General features: G+C 34.8%; 1 protein-coding gene across 1 annotated transcript in view; it reads left to right on the top strand.

Moving 5' to 3' along the window:
* Nucleotides 1-23984, top strand: part of LOC145268358 (synergin gamma-like) — a 171221-nt gene that overhangs the window by 117796 nt on the left and 29441 nt on the right. The gene's annotated exons all lie outside the window — the stretch shown is intronic.

Genomic DNA, 23984 nt, shown 5'->3' with positions numbered 1-23984 from the left:
TTCCCCCCTCTCTCTCTCTCTCTTCCCCCCTCTCTCTCTTCCCCCCTCTCTCTCTCTCTCTTCCCCCCTCTCTCTTCCCCCTCTCTCTTCCCCCCTCTCTCTCCTCCCCCTCCCTCTCTCTCTCCTCCCCCTCCCTCTCTCTCTCTCCCCCTCCCTCTCTCTCTCTCCCCCCTCCCCTCTCCCTCTCCTCCCCCTCCCTCTCTTCCCCCTCTCTCTCTCTCTTCCCCCCTTTCCCTCTCTCTTCCCCCCTTTCCCTCTCTCTTCCCCTCTTTCCCTCTCTCTTCCCCTCTTTCCCTCTCTCTTCCCCTCTTTCTCTTTCCCCTCTATTATTCTCTTTTTTCTCTTTTACCTCCCTCTTTGCTTCCTCCCTTTTTACAAACCTTTTATCTCCCTCTCTTTTATACCCAACTTTTCTTTCTTTCTTCTCTGATTCTCCACTTTCTTCTTCTCTTCCTCACCCCTGTTCCTCCTTTTCTCTAATTTTTTTATTTATTTTATTCCTGGTTTCTTTTCCTTTCTGTATCTCATTTCCCCACCACAATTCTGTATTTTATTTTCTTTCTATTTCCTTCTGTTTCTCTCCCCTCCCTCTATCCCCTATATGTATACAACTAGAAAACAAACCAAGTATTGTAGAAGCCACTAATAGTGTTCTCCTAGTGAAACCTAGTATTAATGCTTAATTGTTTCTTTTAATGCCTAGTCCTTTCTTATTTCTTGCGGCTTTTTGTTGTTCTTGTGTCACCATTGCTTTTAATATTTCTCGCTTTTGTACAGTTCTCTGTTTCCACTTTTTATGTTTATTTAGAATTCAACCTATTTTAAAAAATAATAAATTCCAGAAAAATCTTAATGATGTACATACTCATCACTGGACGAAGATGTCATATTTCAAAAGTTCTATAAATTGATCAAGTAGTTTTTTTTGTTTTTTTTTTCTTACATAAAAATCAATTTTTATGATTTTTAAATGATTTTAATAGGAAATTGTAGCCATTACAAGGCTGATTTTGATCCTGATAGTTTAAATTCAGTTGTCTTCCCTTTATTTATAAAACCTGATAGATAAAAATTCTACATCTCTTTTTTTCAATAAAATTTGATTTTCTTAGAAAAAAAAACTATTTGAACAATTTATGTGATTTTTGGAATACGACACCTTCATTCTGTGGCGGGTACTTCAGTTTTTAAAGGTTTTTTTTTCTGTAGGTTTCATTCTAAATAAGTGCCTAATTTTTTTATATAAATGGGCTTGACAAGATTTTTCTTTATTTACATTTTCTTCATATTTCTTTTTATTTGGTGTTTATTATATCTATTTATTATTGTTTATTATTATTATATGTATTATTGTTTATTATTATTATATCTATTTATTATTGTGTTGTATATCATATGTATTAACCAGTTTCAATGTAAGTAAAGCATGTTTTTTAAATTTTATTCCAAATGAAAAAATATTTGAAAAATATATTTTTTAAAAAAACAGATTTGGTGCAACTACACAATAATAACGAAATTCAAAATTTTTTATATTAAATTTCAACGCAAACCCAATGGCCTCTACTCGATTGTCATGTTATAGTCATAAGGTAGAAAAAAAAATTATTAAAGAAAACAATTTTTGACAAAAAATAGCAAAAATAAAATAAAAATACACCGGAGAGTTGCAAAGTGGAGGTAAATGAAGTAAGTTACTGAAATTTGTGTTAAATAGAGAAGTAGTCTACTACCTCAACAAAAATAACCTTAGTGACATGCAATATGGTTTCCTTTCTGCTAGATCTACAGCAGATGTGCTTACAATTATTTCTCATAGGATTAGCGAATCTCTCAATGGAGGCTTCCTTTCTAGGGCAATTGCTCTTGACATATCTAAGGCCTTTGATAGAGTATGGCATAAAGGTCTACTTATCTCCAGCTATGGTATAGCTGGAAATGTTAAAAATGGAAATGTTATTAAATCATTTCTCTCTAATAGGTTTATAAGAGTAGTAGTTGATGGGTAGAAATCAGAAGCTCATAGTATTAATGCTGGGATCCCCCCGGGGTCCATCTTGGATCCAACTCTCTTCCTGATCTACATCAATGATCTTCCAAATCACATCCTTAGATCATTGGTAGACATTTATGCTGATGACACTACCATCTATGGCAGCACATCTAAGACTGTAAATGACTAAGTTTTCTTTGATGCTCTCTCTCCTTTGATCTTGAGCACATGGTACAATGGGGAAAGAAGTGGCTGGTTACTTTTAATAACTCTTAAACCAAGCTTCTATCTTTACATTATCAACGCTCTGTGGTCCCCATCTGGCATCATTTGAAATGAATGGCTGTCGTTTTAGGTAGGCTCCATGTTTTGACAAGCTTTTGGGCTTGACCTTTACTCCTGACCTGAAATGGAATCTGACCTTTACTCCTAACCTGAAATGGAATCTGACCTTTACTCCTAACCTGAAATGGAACACGTCCATCAAATCCATTACCAAGGTCGCTGGAAAAAATGTTAATACTGTTAGTGTCCCAACTATGGGTTAAATAGGAACCGATTTGAAAACAAATATATTCTATTAAAAAATTTTTCTTCTGAATCTTTGGATTTGGCATTAAATAACCTGAAAAGGGTTGATATGCCGTAAAACAAAAACAACCAACCAACTAAGAATTAAATATTTTTGCTACATCTAGGCAGGAGCTGCTAGAAGCAGTTTATCCTGCCTTGCCAGTTCAAAATAGACTTTGTGGCCTAGTAGGGGATACTCTTTTCTTTCCCTGCAACCTCTCTCACAGAAGAAAAGTTGCAAGCCTGTCTCTGCTTTATCATTATTTTCATGGCAAGTGCTCATCTGAGCGTCAATCTATGGTCCCCCCTTGTAAAACTGTCACGAGAAAAACTGTCAATAGAAACACTTGTCTAGCTGAAAACACTGTCAATAATTTCCCCCACTCTTTATCTATGCCTAAACCTAAACATAGATTCCATGAACAAAGTTTCTTTCTTAGAACTACACGTCTGTGGAACTTTCTTCTGTTTGCCTGCTTTCCAGTTGATTACAATATGGTCGTCTTCAAGTCCAACGTAAACAAGTTTTTGATGAGCCGTTCCTCTGAAGTAATCCAATTTACCAAATTTACACTTCTAACTATGATATTGTCCCATTGACTACTGTACACTGTTTAACCCTTATCCTCGAATAGCCTCTGGGCCTTGATAAGTGGTGACTCCTATATATATATATATATATATATAAAAAATAGTATGTGACTATTTCCAATTTTTTTAATAAATTGCGCATTAACAATCATAAATGAGTTATTTACCTTGTTTTTAGTATAACAGTTACTTCCCTTGTTATGTCACGTGTCCCCCCCCCTCTTCCAAAAATATGGCGAGGATTTTTTTTATGATAAAGCTCGAAAACTCGTGCTTTTTTTAATAATGTGGTAATATTTAAATATTCTGGTATGCCAAGTAAGTAGTAATTATTCAAACACTAGTCCACTACCTCGCAAAAGCAAATCTTCTCTGACAAACATTATGGATTTCGGGGTTTGTATTACTGTACACATAGATTCGAAAAAGTTGTCAGAAAACAAATGTATAACAAGTAAATGTTATCAAAGACAAGATAAGTTACTTTTCTGCCAAACTGGATATATTTTTCGTGTTTTTATTCAATGTAACATGTTTATTCAGCTCGAAAACCATACAGTGTTTACCGATGTATTGGAACATTCAAGATGGAGTCTGATTCTCTCTTTAACACGGTAAGTTTGGGAAAAGGTGTTATAAATAAAAAACCGGATAAAATACCATTAAAAACTCGCTCAATATATGTTACCGTGACATAGGTTGACATATATTCGGCGGGGTTTTAATAGTATTTTGTATAGTTTTTTATTTATAACACCTTTTCCCAAACTTACCGTGTTAAAGAGGGTGTGAGACGCCATCTTGAATTTTCGAATACATCGGTAAACACTGTATGTTTTTCGAGCTGAATAAATATGTTACATTGAATAAAAACACAAAAAATATATCCAGTTTGGCAGAAAAGTAACTTATCTTGCCTTTGATAACATTTATTTGTTATATATTTGTTTTCTGACAACTTTTTTGAATCTATGTGTACAGTAATACAAACCCGGTTTTTCGTTCTACTGCAGATATTTTAAGTCATCTCTGAATGCATTTACCATGGAGTGGATAAGGCAGACGAAGCCAGGGTTGTAGCCCTTGACTTATCCAAGGCCTTTGGCAAAGTTTGGCACGAAGGGCTGCTAATGAAAATTAAATCCTACGGTATAACTAGACGTATACTAAATATAATTAGAGCCTTCTTAAACATCCAAGCAGCATAACATTAATGCGGAATTGCCTCAGTGGTCAATCCTTAGACCATTATTATTCCTGATATTCATAAATGACCTCCCTGATAATATTGTGTCCAAGATGGGTATATTTGCTAATGATACAACGCTCTATAATATGCACAAGGGAAAAACAGATGTACATAAATCAAAGACAATGGCAGAATCATTGGAAAATGATCTCCAGACTGTAGTGGAATGGGGCCGCAAATGGATGGTAACATTTAATGCTAGTAAGACGAAGTTGCTCTCTTTTAACAATTACAGGATGCTTCTTCAACTGCCTATATCCATAACAAATAACACCCTAGTTAAGAATACTTCCTTCAAACTCCTCTGCCTAACATTTGTGGACAATATGAACTGGAACAAATACATTAAGGACATTGCAGGGCTTCTGCAAAGAAGGTGGGTTCCCACTATCGTGCTAGATGACTACTCATACCTGAGAGTATCCTGTACCTCTAGAAGGCCACCATTCGCCCATGCATGGAGTATTGTTGCTACATCTGGGCTGGTGCATCTACCACTAGTCTCTCCTTCTTGGATAGAGTATAAAAGAGTTTTCAATCTAATACATCCCACTTTGTCAACTAAGTTTCAACCTCTGCCCCATCACCTCAATGTTGCATCTCTGTGCCTGTTTTAGAAATATTTTAATGCAATGTGCTCTGATAAACTCATTGCACTTGGGCTCCATCGATATACATATCCACAACAAACCCACTTAGCAATAAAATCTCACCACTTCACATTTGAGGTCCTTAATTGCCAGAAACTTTCTATTCTAGTAGGTTTTTTTCCCCTCGAGCGGCTAGACTTTGAAATTCCCTTCCTATTACCTGCTTCCCTGACTGTACTGATATGCAGAAGTTTAAATGTAACGTAAACAAACATCTTCTTAATCTTTTCTAGACATGGTCCCAAATAGTAGCCCCTTACGTTCAAGTAGCGATATGCCTTGTTAGGGGTGAACCCGAGTAAAAAAAAAAAAAAAAATACATTGTTGCTTTTAGTTGAAATTGACACAAAAAGTCAGTAGATAATGTCATTTATTTATTCTTTTTTTTAAATCGTGTTTTTTTTTTTTTTTTTTTGTTATCCAAATTTCGTTATTATAATGTAGTTGCACCAAAGAGTTTTCTGTAATTTACAAATATATCTGGATATGTCTTTTCATGTGAAATATTGTCATTTGTTTATATGCTTTTATGATTACGTTTCTAAATTTTGAAGATGAGGATTGATAATTCGCATTATTTGGATTCTTTAAACTACTATTCTCATCTTGTTCTGATTTTCATGTTTCAATCGATGTAACCTCCAACCTTTTTCAAGTGCATTCTGCCAAACTCTAGGAATCTGCACAGAATTTCAAACAAGATCTAGCAAGATGTTTGTTCACTTTTATTTTTATTTCGGACTATTAGTCTCATCTTTATTAGTTGTTGTTTTTTGGATCTTTTTATTGGTTCACAACGTTTCGGCCAACTTCCTCTGGCCTACGTCAGGTGGTAACCGCGACGGATAGGAACTTCGAATCTCCCAACTGTATTCTCATCCATCACTGCCATCCGTAGTTGTTGTCGTCTCACCACATTTTTGACCAATTAACCTCTGGCAATGTGGTGAGACGACAACAACTACGGATGGCAGTGATGGCTGAGAATGTAGTTGGGAGATTCGAAGTTCCTATCCATCGCGGTTACCACCTGACGAAGGCCAGAGGAAGTTGGCCGAAACGTTGTGAACCAATAAAAAGATCCAAAAAACAACAACTAATAAAGATGAGACTAATAGTCCGAAATAAAAATAAAATTAACATATAATGCTCATCTCTAAAAAATGAATTCCAATTAAGGAATAATATATATGTTTGTTCACATTACACTTGAAGTGTAATGTGAATAGACATCTTGCTGCTCAACTCCCTACATAGTATCCCCTTAACTTATGTCCCTGATAGTAGCCCCCTGTATCAAAGTGGCACTGTGTCTTGTTTGGGGTCAAAATGTAATTAAAAAAAACGAAAAACTTCTGCATGTCAGTACAGTTGGAAAAGCTGGAATCCGGGAGGGAATTCCAGAATCTAGCGGTTCTGGAGAAGAAACTATTAGAGGGGAGCAGGCTTCCTTACATCTAGGGATCTCTACTGTGTAGAGGTGAGACTTTTCTGCTTGTCGGATTTATTGAGGGTATTTACGTTAAGGAGGTACAAGGGCTTGTAGTTCATCAAAGCATCCACCATTAAAATACTTGTAAAACAGGCAGAGGAATGCGACATTTCATCGGTAGGACAGTGGTTGAAACTTAGATGACAGTTCAGAACCTATCAGGTTGCGACTCTTTTGAACCCTGACAAGTGACAAGTAGCAGATGCACCAACCTAAATATGATGACAATACTCTATACATGCGTTAATGGTGTCCTTATAGAAGTACAGAATACTTTCAGGTGTAAGTAACTTTCTAGCACGGTAGAGAGAGCCCACCTTCCTTATAGCAGCCTTAGCAATGCCCTTGATGTATCTGTTCCAACTCATGTTCCCTGTGAACATAAAGCTGAGGAGTTTGAACAAAGTACTTTCAAGTAATGTATCTTTAGCCATACATAGCTATTGGTGTTTGAGAACGTTTCTTGTAATTATTGAAGGAAACAAGCTTAATCTTGGCAGTATTGAATGTGACTATCCATTTTTGTCCCCATTCCACTACAGACTGCAGGTCTTCCTCTAGGGTTTCCGCCATTGCTTTACACATGTCCATTCATTCTCCCCTCGTGCCTGTTATAGAGCGTGGTGTCATCAGCAAATATACCCATCTAAGAGACAATGTTGATAAGGGAAGTTATTTATGAATATTAGAAATAATAAAGGTCCAAGGATTGCCCCTTGAGGTACACATACATTTATAATTCTGTTTAGATATACGATCGTCAAGGACAAGCTGGATTCCTCTCTTATTTAAGAAGGATTTCATTCTGTTAAATATTTGTTCAGTGATACCATAGGATCTGATTTTCATGAGAAGACCATCGTGGCATACCCTGTCAAAAGTCTTAGATATATCTAGGACTACTGCTCTACCCTCTCCTCCCCTGCTTTGTCCAGTGTATAGTATATATGTTCAGAGATTAGTTAGGATATCTGCTGTGGAACGAACTTGCCTAAACCTATAATGTTGGTCAGTCAGAAGTTTAGCAGCTGTAAGGTGATGGACTAGAGCTTAGTTAATTATGAACTCAAATATTTTGGCGAAAAGTGGAAGGTGATAATTTAATGAGTCCGTTCTTTTGCCAGAATTCTTGTAAACTGGTACCATATAAGCAGTTTTCCAGCAGTCAGGAAAGCAAGATTCATTGAGGCATTTGTTGTAAAGTTTGGAGAGAACTGTAGCAACTTTTATAAGAGCATTTTATAATAATACAGCCGGGATGACATCAAGTCCACATGCTTTTAAGACGTCAGGGATTTTTTTTATGATATCCTGCACCTGAGAAGGGGTGATTTTCAGATCATCTAGTGTGGTGCCAGTCCACAAAGGAAAATCAAGGAGAAAGTGATTTGCTGAGTCCAATGTAGACTTGGATGCAAATCGACTGGTAAGCATGTTAGCCTTCTCGGTTGCTGTGCAAACAACCTCGTGATTGCAGTATAATACTGGTCCTGTGCAGTTCTAGGAAGTCAACTCTCCTAGGCTTCACTTTCTTTTTTTGAGAAGGGGCTATTGCTAATTGTCTGAGGCACCCCTGCCAAAGAATGTCTTGGGGTTTCCTAGGCATATTTTTGTGAGTCAGTGCTCCTCCTCGGGGATGCTGACTTTTCAATCCCACTTTCCTGACCCTGGTAAATCTCTAGCATGAGTTTGCTGTGCTGCCATATATATATATATATATTTATATATATATATATATATATATATATATATAAATAAATTTACATGGTTGCAACACTGGACATGCTAATGTTTCAGATAAATGATCAATTAAATCCAGAAGTTCTCGGCAGGTGACTTAGTAAATGGTTGGTTTCCACAGAAGAAACCAGTTCTCCAAAAAAAAAAAAAAGACTGGTTTCTTCTATGGAAAGCACCCATTTTTAAGTCGCCTGATGAGGTTTTCTGGTTTTAACCAACCATTTGTCTATTCTCACTGAACTAGTAAGATATTGTCAAAAAAATGTTTTGGAATTTAATTTCCTTATCAACTATTAATAGTAATCAGACAGCCATTTTGAAGGACTTATCCACCCATCAAGGGACAATGAGCACTCTAAAAATATTTTATGCAGGATAAGGAATGATGAGAAGCAATGCTGGAATAAGGAGAGAATGACATGTCCTAGACTACAACTGTGGACCTATAATTCATATAATGAATATGATTGAATAGTCATAAAGTTTTATTAAAATTACTGTGTGTGATTCTTGAATTAATTTTTCCAATGAAAAGTAAGTGCAATGCAGTGAATTTCCACATGAATTATGAATCAAAAAAAAAATAATTGGGTTGAGAACCTCCTAGTAATGTTACTAGAAACTCTTTCAACACCCCTCTAAAGCATTTAGGACCCCCCTATATGATAAATTTGGCAATCGCCCACCTGAAGTCTCGTAACATCCCTCCCCTTCTGCTGGGCAGTACAGACCTCAATGGGAAACTCTAGTCTAGACTTTTGATTTTGGTGCAAACTACTACTAGACTCCACCATCAAGACTTGAGTCAAGTCTTCTGTACTAGTTTATTAATAGTTAGCTGTGAGGGCGGGGGGGGGAGGGTAGACAAATTGATATCTTTTCTAAAACTATTAGTATAATAACACTAGAGAGCAAAATTTTATCTTCATTATATTTAAACCTGGTTTTGGCTTTGATGACAGCCTTGAAGTTGCCTTGAAGAGGAAATCTATAGAGACTTGTTGCCATGCAGATCTCAGGGAACAGTAAACAAAAACAATCTCTGATGATGCCTTGTGTGAAAACTCCTAGTGGGTACAAATAATAATAATAAAGTTTGTACCAAATAAAATGGTTTTGAAGGGTCAAGGAGGAACGCTCAGATGATCTGACAGGTCAGTTAGTGTGGTTGAGATTGTTTTCTAATAGTCAGGGTCGTGTGACTTGTGTGGTAATGTGCAGTCTATCTACCACAAGTATAATCTGCCTGCAGCAACATAGTTGATAGAGGGCTTCACCTAGAATGTGCATGTTATCTTTGGTGTTCAGCCTAAGACCCTCAAGGAAGAAATGTAATGGTATAACGACACCTTCTCTGAAATGCTCATTATTTTATGTCTGTGCCTGTTTTGCAAGTACTTTAATAGAATGTGCTTTGATGAACTTATCGCGATTGTATCCTCTAAACATACATACTCCTGACAAGCAGCAAAATCTCACCTCTTCACTATTCCGGTCACTAGATACCGGAAAGCTTCCTACTCTAATAGTTTCTTCCCTCAAACTGCTACATTTTGGAATTCCCTCTTTGTTTTCTGCTTCCCTGACTGCAGAAGTTAAAATCTAATGTAAACAAATATCTCCCTGCTCCCCACAGTCCCCTGTTAGACATGACCCCAACTAGTAGCCCCCTTACGTTGTTAGTGGCAATATCCCTTGTTTGAGGTGAAAGAGTAAAAAATTGATACCAAATTTATTTTGGCAGCACAATTGAATTCAAAGTTTGTTGTTGGAAATGTGAAAATTTGTTTTGTATGCTAGTAGTCAATAAATCTAAGATTTTAACATTGTAGAACTAAAAATGAAAATTTTGAACAAATGGAAAAACCCTTACAAACATAATATTTCAGTTTGTAAATGAAAAGTTTGTTGGAAATGTAGAAATTTGCTATTTTTATTGGTCCGGAAATCAAATGGCACATTGTATAACTGAAAATGAAGCTTTTTAACCAAATGAAAAATCCTTGCAAATGTATCATGTCATCTTGTTGAAAATTTATAATAATGGAAGCAACAAGTATTAGCTGAAGCCAGTCTAAACATTGAGTAAAATCTAATTACCTCTTGAAAAACCTTTCAAAAATGATATAGAAGTGCAAATTTTATTGTTCATATAATATTCATTTTAACAGCTAACACTTTGAATCTTCATAATATGAGTCATAGTAAAATAGAGATCAAGCTAAATTATTCTTTTAATAGTCAATCAATAAAGAAAAACCTCAAATTTTGACCATGTATAAAAACAGACAACTTAATAAGAGGGCAGATTTTCATTCACTAATGTTTTCAATTTTGATTTCATTTTTTGTGTACGTGAAAGACAACATGAAACTTTATATTAAGTCGATCATATTGGTGAGTGAGTATCATTTGGATACTTCGGACTACTGTTCTCATCTTGAATGTCATTTTCACAGCATTTCAGTCGATGTAACCTATGATCTTCAGATTTATCTTATGGAATTTTTGGATTACGATTAATATCTTGATTATTTTATTCATGACATTTCTATCAATGAAATAATAAGAACAATCTACTCTTGTGAAGTAAAGATTTCGGATCTTTCTCTCCCTCTCTCTTTTCCTACTTCTATCCCCTTCGTCCCTCTCTATCCACTTCGTCCCTCTCTATCCACTTCGTCCCTCTCTATCCCCCATCCTACCTCTCTATTCCCCCATCCTCCCTCTCTATTCCCCTGTCCTCCCTCTCTATCTCTCGTCCTCCCTCTCTATCTCTCGTCCTCCCTCCCTATCTCTCGTCCTCCCTCCCTATCTCTCGTCCTCCCTCCCTATCTCTCGTCCTCCCTCCCTATCTCTCGTCCTCCCTCCCTATCTCTCGTCCTCCCTCCCTATCTCTCGTCCTCCCTCTCTATCTCTCGTCCTCCCTCTCTATCTCTCGTCCTCCCTCCCTATCTCTCGTCCTCCCTCCCCCTCTCCTCTCGTATCTCTCCCACCCCCTCTCCCTATCTACTCCCATATCTTCCCCACTCTTGGGCTCATTTTAACATTGAATATCCCAAAAACTATTAAGGATATAAAAACACATCTAGTATATTCAGAAAGCTTGTAATCTCAATTTTTTCATGGAATGTTCAAAGATGTTCAATGCAAACACCATTGCTAACATGACACACACTAAGCTGATAATCCAATTCTTGCTAGTCTCAGCATTGCATGTCAATGGTTGCAACAGATTTTTTTTATTTGGGCTTTCAGCTCATCCATGTCTCTTGGAATGGGAAACATAAGACTAGTCCTTTCACAAATCACCACACAAAAAAAAAAAGTCACAGGGTGTGAGATCTTTTTTTGCAAAATGCACATTGAACAAGTGTCCATAATTTAGTTTTTGCAAATTCAAACACACAAAACGCTTTTTCTCGTTCAGTGAATGCCATTACTAGATCTGAAAAAGAATGAAAAAATCAAAATTACAAAAAAGTTGGATTTACTCTAAGTAAATAACAGAAATAAAAAGACGCTTCTTTCTGTCCTACTTCTCAACATTGGCATATTTCCACTTCTTGTGATGTGAGAGCTTTTTATGTTCCCATTATGAGCACATGTAATACTTCAAGCAAACCACATCCCCTGAGTAATTGTATACAATTAGTGTAACACAAGTCACAATTTCTACCTTGCGCATTGCTGGAGATGAATTGTGCATTCACACCTTTTTTAATAGTATAGGGTGTCGTTTTTAGAAACAGCAAATTTTAAATTAAAATAAATCACAAAAAAAAAATATTTTTACTATGCAAATATATGGTTTATTCCAAAGATTAATGTTTGGCAATTATAATTTAAATTCAGTTTCAGGCATATGGCCCCCGTAGATCGCGTGTGTTAGGGTATAAACTCTATGCATTAAATTAGGCTGCATTTCGGAAATAACACAACAAATGTTGTATTCTACGTTGTCTAGTGTATCTCATTTATCCATGTAGATAGGGGATTTTACATATCCCCCAAAGAAAATAATGTAATGGGTTTAAATTGCAAAAACAAAGTGGCCAACTGATGGATACATTTTGTGAAGTTATTAGTTTACCAAATCTTTCTTGCAATAAATTGATCATATCACACACTGTGTGGCATGCTGAAACCACATGATGAACTGCCAAACCAAGCTGAGCTCAAAATAACCGGTATTTGCAAAATCTGCAGTTAAAGAAAATAGAATTGTCAATTTAAAGTTTGCCATCTCTAAAGAAATCACCTTGCATTAGCGTGTAATTGCAGACAACAGATCTGTGATGCTTATAGTCTATGATTACCAATTATACAATCTTTTTGTGTGAGGCTACATGGTTCTCTGCTCGACAACAAATGCCGACCTCAACTTCATTTCCATGGTCTTCTCCTTTGTTTTCTCTTCTGCCCGTATTGTCATCTCTCACCTTGGCAGCTGTTGAGGAGGTTCACAAGTATAAAGATAATATAAACCAAAACACAAAAAGAAACAAATTCCAAGACATTATGCAAATATCAGTTGCAATTTGGGTGTGTGTGCGACACTATTGACCCTCTAGATGCTAAGGTCTTCATCTTAGTCATCTGTCGAAGCCATATTCATCAATTGATGTCGGCTTATCTCAATCTCTTAAAGCATGCTCTACCTGGTCTAAGCTATGGCCTGCCTTCCATTGTGTCTAACTCACAACTCCTCTCAATTCTGTCATAAACCGTTGCAAACTTAAGACTGTCCATACAGTCATAAACTGTCACAAAATTAATTACCATTCCTCTACCTGTTAAATATATATCCAGTCCTTTCCCCATTCACTGCCGTACCTTGATTAACAATCCTATTTTGATTATCTTGTGTGTACCTTGGTACCTTTGTTCTGCTGATAAACTTATTTCCTCTCTGTTTTTATTGTTGTGATATTTCTTTTTCTCTTTCTCCCCTATGTCCTAATATTTGGGATGAGAGATGTCGATAGTATCTCGCCAGCTTGTGTTCTTTTTTATTTTATTCTTAGTTTCCCTTTTTCCCAGAAGAGATGCACAAAGTGTTAGTTTCTAAAAATGTCCTAACGCATTCAGTTCACAGGACGTTAAAGGCAGATCTTTCTCTTTTTCTTTGGCACATCTCTTTTCGGATTTGTTGTCTGTGACATCATATCTTATTATGTAATCTTTAATCTTTGAACTTCTAAAGAATTATTCTATTTTCTCATATGGAAATTCCTGATTTTTTTTTTCTTGTGACAGTGTTGCTCACCATTAAAGAACTTCTGCTAAGGAAAGCAATCAAATTGTTCCAGATTACATCAATGATAAAAGCAAATATTAAATTGATTGATGGTATCGATTTTTGAAAAAAAGAAAAGAAAAAAATTAAAAATTAAAAAAAAAATTTTAAATGTTATTTTTTATAACATTAGTAAAGTGGCTGATTTTCGTTATTTTTGTTTGCTTAGCATTAAAATCTTAAAGTGAAATGTATGTTACTGTTTATTTATTTAAAAAAAAAATTTTTTTAAGGGGGGGAGCTGAGCAGCAAGATGTCTGTTCACGTTACATTTAAAATTTTGCAGGTTAGTACAGTCAGGCAAATGGACAGAATTTTAAAGTTTAGCAGTCAGGGAAGAAACTATTAGAAGACGGCATTCTGGTATCTAGCAACCCCAACAGTAAGGGTGGGATTTTGTTGCTTTGTCAGGTTAGACAGGAGTATCTACATTGAGGAGGCACAAATGCTATGAATTCATTAGTTCAAACCTGAGACCATGTCTTCTTTCTTCAAACCTGAGACCAAAGCTTCTTTCTTAGAAGTGCACGCCTGTGGAACTCTCTTCCGTTTGCCTGTTTCCCATCTGACTACAACTTGGATGTCTTCAAGTCCAGCATAAACAAACTCCTGATGAACTGCCCCCTTAAGTAAGATACTTTATCAGATCTCCATTACTAGTGATTACTATATTATCCCATTGATTACAATACACACAATAATCTTTATCCCCGAGTTGCCTCAGGGCCTTGATAAGTGGTGGCTTCTTTGTAAAAAAAAAGTATATTATGATCTAACCTGTTAACCGTTATGCTACTAAGTCCTAGATCATAAAAAAAATATCTACATAAGTTAAAAAGCGATAAAAATAACCTTAAAATGATCTAGGACTTTGTGGCGTAGCAATTAATGGTGTCTGTTTCAATTTCTAGAAACAGTCCAGCTATGCTGATGAGAGATACTATCTCGAAACATGCATGTCTGTAAATTACTGTTTTATAAGTAATATAATAAATAAAAAAAATATCTGTTACATCCACCATTTGAAAAAGGGGCTCCCTCGAAATATATTATGGAAATTATCACATATAATAGACCTCTTCAAGTAAGACATTGATGCTTAACACAAGTGAATAAATACACACACACACACATATATATATATATATATATATATATATATATATATATATATATATATGATGAGAATAATTGAAATAGTATTCCGACAAAGTAGAGAAATAAAAAGGAACAAACCGTGGTATGTGTTAATCGACGTTTCGTCTTTATTTCATCTGCAGGAAGTCTTGAAATAAAGATTAACGCATAACTCGGTTTTTTTCTTTTTATTTCTCTATAGACATATGTATATACTTATTGATTTGTAAATAATATTTGTTTACATCCAAATAAAATATGAGCGATTTTCTAAGGAAAAAGATCTTCAAGATCGAAAACGCTTTTTAACTGTATTATCGTTCAAAAAACAAAATAAATATATATATATGTATATATATATATATATATATATATATATATATATATAAAATGAAAAAAAGCAAGTTATGTGTTCATCAACATTTCATCTTTATTGTAAGACTTCTGGATGAAATAAATACAATAAAGATGAACTGTTGAGCACATAACCTGGTTTGTCCCTTTTTTATGTCTCTATCTCATCGGAATACTATTTCCATTATTCCCATCATATATATATATATATATATATATATATATATATATATATATTCAGTAATGTGATTGATAATTTAAAATTCGAATTAGAATTAAATTAAAAATCCGTTTCACAAGAAGGAACAACAACAAAGTCAATAATTTGTACGATCGTTTCAGAAAACAATGTTTTTATTGTGGTAGACATTAAGCCATGGACAATAATTTTTACATATAGTATTTTTAAAAAAACAAAGTTTCCTCATCAGCAAAAGTATTGGGAAGGGTTTTTAATATATGTAAAAGACATCATAAATAAACCTATCATTAAAAGTAAAGCAGATGTATCTGGAAAAAAATTAAAATAAAAGGTATGTATTTACTTGATAAGCAAATTAGTATGGGTTAAAAATAGAAATAAAATAGAATAAAATTATAAATCTGAATTTGGTTTGAATATAATATTATAATAATATATTTCTAATAAAATTCATAGACACACACATATACATATATATATACACACACACATACATACATATATATATAAATATATATAATTATTTACCTTTTAATTCTTCGTCTTTTGAAATCAGCAATTAAGGTCAAAGTATTCATATGGATGTTTATTGTAGCTTTTCAACTTATGAAATGATTTCTTTTTAAAAAGAACGCTAATGGAATATTTTATATCGGTTAGCATACATTTGATTAAAACGCTAAATTTAAAACTGAAGAAAGAAAGGGGAAGATAATCTTATTTCTTTAATTAAACAATGCAAGGGAGATAATTAGTATTTAATTTATTATTAAGGAATAATAAATCAAGCAAACAAAATATTATAATCTATTTTGAAATTATTGAATTTAATATTTGATAATTTATTTATTCATTGAAATCAAAAATATCATAGGTTAAGGCTAAGAATATATTTTAATAATATATAATAATGGTTGATATATCAGATCAATTAATATTAACGATAATATTGATGATCAAAATTTTTATTAAGCCTATCAAGTTATAGTTTAATTTCAATAATTTTTACATATAGTATTTAAAAAAAACAAAGTTTCCTCATCATCAAAAATATTGGGAAGGGTTTCTAGTATATATAAAAGATAATATAAATAAACCTAGCATTTAAAATAAGGCAGATGTATCTGGAAAAAATTAAAAGGTATGTATTTATTTGATAAGTAAATTAATAAATAAAATAGAATAAAATTATAAATCTGAATTTGGTGTAAATATAACATGATAATATAGTTTGTTTTTTTTTTAAATATATTATCATAATGTTTGATCTATTCTCTGCTTCCTTTGTTCCAGCTTATTTAATTCATTGGTCTAGAGGTCTTCATCAATTCAGTGTTTTAATACTTTCTTGTAATATAGCTTCATATTCCAGTAGCTTCTTTCCAAGAACTGCAAGGTTATGGAATTCTCTTCCTGACCACTGTTTTCTTCCTACCTACAGCCTTGGTCTTTTCAAGATTAATGAGTATCTCTTTTCTTTGTGATAATCGTCTTTCATTCTTGTTAGCTCCTTACATCAAGTGGCTTCAGGCCTTGTCCCAATCGGTTTCCATAAAAAAACGTTTTAAAAAAAAAAATCAGTTTTACAAGAATATTGATTTAAATAAATAAATTCTTTAGAACAACAGTTCTAAAAGAAATCAATTTTATTGGTAGAAATTATAAAAGTGCAACAAGCCATGCAAAAAGACAAGATATTTACATCCATATATCATAATGTTTTTCCAAGTATTACCTGATGATCTCGCCATAATAAAACAACACAAGATGAGTACTTGATATAAATCAGTTAAGCTGTGTGTCTCTGTGATACCGTCATGTAACACAGAAAAAGGAACTCCAAACATCATCTGTTGCTAGCTGTTTGGTCGCCTGGAGCCCTAGCAATTTTTTTTTTTTTTCCCCCCCTCATCTCGGCCCAATCTACTCTCACCCAGTTTTGACTCCAAGGTCTCCAGGAATTTCTAAAAGATGCCAACTGTTCTAAACACAGGCACAGATAAAGAGTGGAGGAAATTATTGATAGTGGTTTCAGCTAGACGAGTGTTTCTCATGAAAGTTTTTCGATGGGGGACCATAGATTGGACCTCAGACGAGCACTTGCCATGAAAATAACGATAAAGCAGACTCGCAACATCTCTTCTGTGAGAGCAGCACTACATAATTTACATATGTGACTGTGCACATGTTTCCCAGAAACCTTTGATCCAGAAATGATACCTTAAAATATTAGGATTGCACTATGCAAATCAAAGAAACAAAAAAATAGTGAATGATAAAAGAAATTTATTACCAAAACAATGTTTTGTTGCTTTTTTTCCCCCGGAATTGTTAAATCTTTCTAAAATATAACAATCTCTTCATATAAAATATGACATAAACACAAGATATTAGTGAATATATCAATTATAGGCAATCATGCGTATTAACTTGCTTGAGTCATTTTTTGTTGTCAATTACATTCCATGATTATTTTTTTTTTTTTTTTCATTTCAATATTGTCTAAATATAATAAATAAGAGAATTAAAAAACTGCTTTTTTTTTTTTTTAAATAAATGTGTACTTTTATTGATATTTTTTTTACATTTTTTTTTTAAATAAATTTTTATTTACATATTTTTTAAAATATCTTTATTTAGACATTATCACATAAAAATATGTACATAAACATATTTATTTGAAAAAAAAAAAAACACAGTTTACAAATATTCTTTATATTTGAAAGTAATTTTTTTTTTTTTTCTCAAAAAATTGTGCAAAAATGAAATAAAACAAACGAGAAATTGTGAAACGTGATTGAGTAAAATAAACATTTATTTGAAAAAATGTTTAAGGATATTCTTACGTATCATATTTAAATGCAATAAAAATCAAACAAAAAATCGTGAAACATGACTGAGTAAAATAAATATTTATTTGAAAAAAAAAAGCTCCGTTTATGAATAATCTTACACATAAATTTATTATACATGAAAAAAATGTAAATAAACATTTATTTGTAAAAAAAAAACCAAAAAAAACCTGCTTACGAAATTATATTTTAAGACGATACTAAAATGAAACAAACAAGAAATTGTGAAACGTAATTGGACGGGGTTGCTAACTTGACTAACACTGTTTATTTCCTATGACGTGTCATGACATAGATAACTAGCAACGGCTCAAGTAAGTTGATATGTGTGATTACCTATAATTGATTAAAAAACACATTGTATAAGAGTGTGTTATAGTTTTATTGAAGCATTCTGCATAGGATATTAACAAATCTGTAGTGGAATGGGGACATAAATGGATGGTCACATTCAATGCTGCCAAGACTAAACTGGTTTCCTTCAATAATTACAAGAAACCTTCTCTGCCACCAATAGCAATGGCCAGTGACTCCCTATCTAAGAGTACATCTTTCAAACTGCTTGGTCTAACGTTCACAGGAAACATGAGTTGGAACAATTATATTGAAAACATTGCCAGGGCCGCTGCGAAAAAGGTAGGCTCTCTCTACCGTGCTAGAAAACTGACACCTGAAAGTATCCTGTACGTCTATAAGGCCACCATTCGCCCATGTATGGAGTATTGTTGTCACATTTGGGCTGGTGCATCTGCTACTAGTGTCTCGCTCCTAGACAAGGTTCAAAAGAGAGTCACTAATTTGATAGGCCCTGAACTGGCATCTAAGCTTCAGCCTCTGTCCCATCGACGAAACGTTGCATCTCTCTGCCTGTTCTACAAGTATTTTAATGGTGAATGCTCTGACGAACTGCAGACACTTGTGCCCCCACGACATACACACCCTCGACAAACCCGACAGGCAGCTAAATCCCACCCTCACACAGTAGAGATCCCTAGATGTAAAAGATCTTTCTACTCCAGTAGTTTATTCCCCAGAACCACTAGACTCTGGAATTCCATTCCAGGTCCCTGCTTCCCTAACTGTACTGACATGCAGAAGTTCAAGTTGGAAGGCTTAGAAATTTAGGGAGGTGTGGGCACTGGAAAAATGACATTAAGATAATATACATTTTTTGCAACTATGAATAATAATATTATTTTATAACTTTCTATTTTTTCTGTAATTTATAAAGTGTAGATTAGTGCAATCCTAATATTTCAAGGTGTAACCTCCTTATCAATTGCTTAGGAAAAATTTGGGTGCTTGATTAAATTGGTGATCTTTTATTTCAGGTGAAAACATTGCATATTAACAAGTCATCAAAATTAGTGTAAATTCCAAAACATTTAGAAAAATGATCCAGTAGAAAAATAATTACAAGAAAAAAATAGCAATAATTCTCAAATTATTGAGTTTTATGTTTTAATGTGGAGGAGCAGTATGACTAATTCATTATGACAAACTGACTTATCTCCCTTGACTTAAATTTTTAAACCAAACATAATTATGGATAATTTTTTGTTAAAAATAAATCTAGCATATCTTCTACTTGATCATTTTTTTTTTTTTCATTATTTTTAGAATTTATACTCATTTTGACAAGACATGTAAGTACATAATGTTTTCACCTGAAATGTGTTGGTTTAAAAGATCGCCAGTGTAAACCAGCACAATCAAATATGTATATATTAAACTCATTTTTTTCCTCTTTTGTGCAACCTTCTAAAATATTACAAAAAATTTACACTATGGTTTTTTTTTTTTTTTAATTTTTTTTTTTTATTACATTTTCACCCCAAACAAGGCAAATTGCCACTTTGGTGTAGGGGGCTACTCTCAGGGGCAACAACTACTGGGGTACTATGTAGGGATTTGGGCAGCAAGGTGTCGGTTCACGTTACACTTGAACTTCTGCATGTCAGTACTGTTGGGGAAGCAGGGACCTGGAATGGAATTCCAGAGTCTTGCGGTTCTGGGGAAGAAACTATTGGAGTAAAAAGATCTTTTACATCTAGGGACCTCTACAGTGTGGGGGTGGGATCTAGTAGCCTGTCGGGTTTGTCGAGGGTGCTCGCGTCGTGGGGGCACAAGTGATTGCAGTTCGTCAGAGCACTCACCACTAAAATACTTGTAGAAAAGGCAGAGGGATGCAACATTTCGTCGATGGGACAGAGGCTGAAGCTTAGATGCCAGTTCAGGGCCTATCAGGTTTGCGACTCTCTTTTGAACCTTGTCAAGGAGCGAGAGACTAGTAGCCGATGCACCAGCCCAGATGTGGCAGCAGTACTCCATACATGGGCGAATGGTGGCCTTATAGAGGTACAGGATACTTTCGGGTGTTAGTAGTTTTCTAGCACGGTAGAGAGAGCCTACCTTTCTTGCAGCGGCCCTGGCAATGCCTTCAATGTAATTGTTCCAACTCATGTTTCCTGTGAACGTTAGGCCAAGGAGTTTGAAAGATGGACTCTCAGATAAAGAGTCGTTGGCCATTGCTATGGGTGGTAGAGAGGGTTTCTTGTAATTATTGAATGAAACTAGTTTAGTCTTGGCAGCATTGAACGCGACCAACCACTTTTGTCCCCATTCCACTACAGATTGGAGGTCTTCCTCTAGTGTTTCTGCCATTTCTTTAGAAATGTGTTCATTCGTCTTCCTGTCGTGTCTGCCATAGAGTGTAGTGTCATCAGCATATATACCCATCTCAGAGGCAATGTTGTCGGGGAGGTCATTTATGAATATCAGGAACAATAGAGGTCCAAGGATAGAACCCTGGGGCACTCCCGCATTTATATCATATTGTTTGGATGTGCGACCGTCGAGGACTACCTGGATTTTTCTCTTATCTAAGAAGGATTTAATTATTCTAAGTATTCTACCAGTGATACCGTATGATCTGATTTTACTGAGGAGACCCTCATGCCATACCCTGTCAAAAGCCTTAGATATATCTAGAGCTACCGCTCTGCCTTCCCCCGCTTTGTCCAGTGAATGGTATATACGGTTTTTTGCAATGATAACAATTTGCTCATATCTTTAAAAAATGTTGCACATTTTAAAATTTCATTAAAATCAATGATAAAACAACATTTTGAGGAAGGGATCATGTTCTCTTTCTTTTAAATAATGCACCCTACCTGAGAGCTCCTTGTCACAACCCCCAGCTTAACTTTAACTGGAAAATTAAATTGGAATAGATATATTAAGGACATTGCCAAGGCTGCTGCAAAGAAAGTGGGCCCTCTCTTCTATGCTAGAAAACTATTCACACACGAGACCATCCTGTACCTCTACAAAGCCGCCATTCGTTCTCCCATGCATAGAGCATTGTTGCCACATCTTAAATTTAATAGGTCCCACACTGTTAGCAAAACTCCAATCTCTATCCAATCGCTGCAATGTTGCATACCTGTGTCAGTTTTATAAGTGATATAATGGAGCATGCTCTGATGGACACTTGTGCCCTTTGATATACATACTCCCGACTAACCTGAAAGGCAGAAAAATCTCACTTCTTCGCTGTAGAGGTTTCTATATGCTGGAACACCTCCTTCTCTAATAGTGTCTTCCTTCAGACTGATAGACTTTGGAATTCCCTTCCCTGTCTCCTACTTCACTGACTACAAACCTGCAAAAGTTTAAATGTAATCTGAACAGACATCTTGCTGCTCAACTCCCCACAGAGTCCCCTGTTAGACATGATCCCAAATAGTAGCCTCTTATGTGCAAATGGCAATGGGGCGAAAAGAGTAAAATAAAAAAAAAAAAAAATAAAAAACTCAAATTCACAAAATTTATCAAAATTTATGTTCCCTCGCAAAAACTATTGGGTCAGGGTGAGCAGAATTAAATTGATGAATTGAGAAGTGTTGATTCAAAAATATTAAGCCTCTTTAAATAGTTTGGAGAATTTTCTTCATCACCATGGCTTCTCTGTTGCTTGCCTTACTGGCAGAAACATCACTTATTTCTCCTCTTGATACACAATCGGTAGTTGGCTCATTAGATAGTGACATCTACTTGTAAAGGTGGTCATGGTGGGGTGATTTGTCAATCAAAGTTTCTGTGTTTCCGATTTCCTTGTAGCTTTGAAAATGCAACAAAATAAAAACAATACATGGATTTGCTCAATGGCATCATGCTTGTTTTTTTTTTTTTTTTTTTTTTTTTTTTTTTTTTTACATATTATGTGAGCTTCCCCTCGCTTGCTCCTCAGAAGAACAAACAAGAAAAGAACTTCAAAAACAGTTCACAAATGAAAGAAGATCTTTACCATTTTTAGACGTCCTGCCTGACATCATATTCTGACATGTACTATTAATCTAAAATTTTTAATGGAATTTTCCACTCTCTGCTTAATTCTAACTGCATGTGGAAAATACTGTTGTTAACATTATTTTTATGCACCAATTGGTTACATTAACATCCTAAAATTTTTAGACTTATTTCAATTAGATAAAATCAAACCATATAAAAAGAAATTTAGCATATTTTTAATAATATGGTAACATTTATTGGATGGGGTATTTTTTAATTTTCTATTTTTGAGCGATTATCTAGACTCCAGATATTGTCATCCCATGTCAGCCATTGTTTTCATGTAACACTCGATAGTACTTGTTTTTTGAACTGAATAAAGGTTTTAAGTTAAAATATAAACAAAAATTTATGGTAGCACATCTAAGACAGTAAACGACCAAGTTCTCTCCAATTCTCTCTCCTCTGATCTTGAGCACGTAGTACAATGGGGAAAGGAGTGGCTGGTTACTTTTAATGCATCTAAAACCAAGCTTCTCTCTTTATATCAACATTCTAATCCACATTTGGCATCAATTGAAATGAATGGCTCTCGTCTTCAGGAGGCCTCAAGTTTTGACAAGCTTCTGGGCTTAACCATTACTCCTGATCTTAAATGGAACACGTACATCAAATCTGTTGCCAAGGCCGCTGGCAAAATGGTGGGATCTTTCTATCGATCCGGTAAATATCTCACTGCTGATGCTATTCTCTATCTATATAAGAGCCAGGTACGTCCAAGGATGGAATACTGTTGCCACATCTGGGCAGGAGCTGCTAGAAAGGACTTGTCCTGCCTTGATAGAGTTCAAAATAGACTTCGTAGCCTTGTAGGAGATGTCCTTTTCTCCTCCTTGCAACCTCTATCTCACAGAAGAGATGTTGCGAGTTTGTCTCTGATGTATCGTTATTTTCATGGAAAGTGTTCGACTGAGCTTCAATCTATGGTCCCCCCTCGCCAAACTTTCACAAGAAACACTCGTCTAACTGTAAACACTATCAATAATTCCCCCCACTCTTTATCTGTGCCTAAACCTAAACGTAGATTCCATGAACAAAGCTTCTTTCTTAGAACTGCACGCCTGTGGAATTGTCTTCCGTTTTCCTGCTTTCCGGCTGACTACAATATGGTTGTGTTCAAGTCTAAAGTAAATAAGTCCTTGATGAGCCGTTCCATATAAGTTATCAAATTTACCAAATTTTCATTACTAATGATTACTATATTGTCCAATTTCTACTGTACACTCTTTAACCCTTATCCTTGAGTGGCCTCTGGGCCTTGATAATGTCGTGATGCCTATGTAAAAAAAAAAAAAAAACTTATCCAGCAAGGTAGAATAGTAACATATGTTCATTCTGGTAACATTTATTTGTTGTATACTTGTTTTGTTTTTGTTTTTGTTTTTTTTTGAGGGGTAACCACTTTTTCGTTTTGTTGTCTATGGTAAAACATACCAAAAATTTTCAGTGGGGTATAGTGTTATGCTCCAAACATCTATAAAAAAAATATGCATAAATAT

The sequence above is a fragment of the Euprymna scolopes genome, chromosome 43 (genome assembly GCF_053919585.1).
Source record: "Euprymna scolopes isolate OS-2025 chromosome 43, ASM5391958v1, whole genome shotgun sequence".
Taxonomy (NCBI): domain Eukaryota; kingdom Metazoa; phylum Mollusca; class Cephalopoda; order Sepiida; family Sepiolidae; genus Euprymna; species Euprymna scolopes.
The sequence above is the reverse complement of the archived record's forward strand: the minus strand, read 5'-3'. Positions and strand labels throughout refer to the sequence as shown.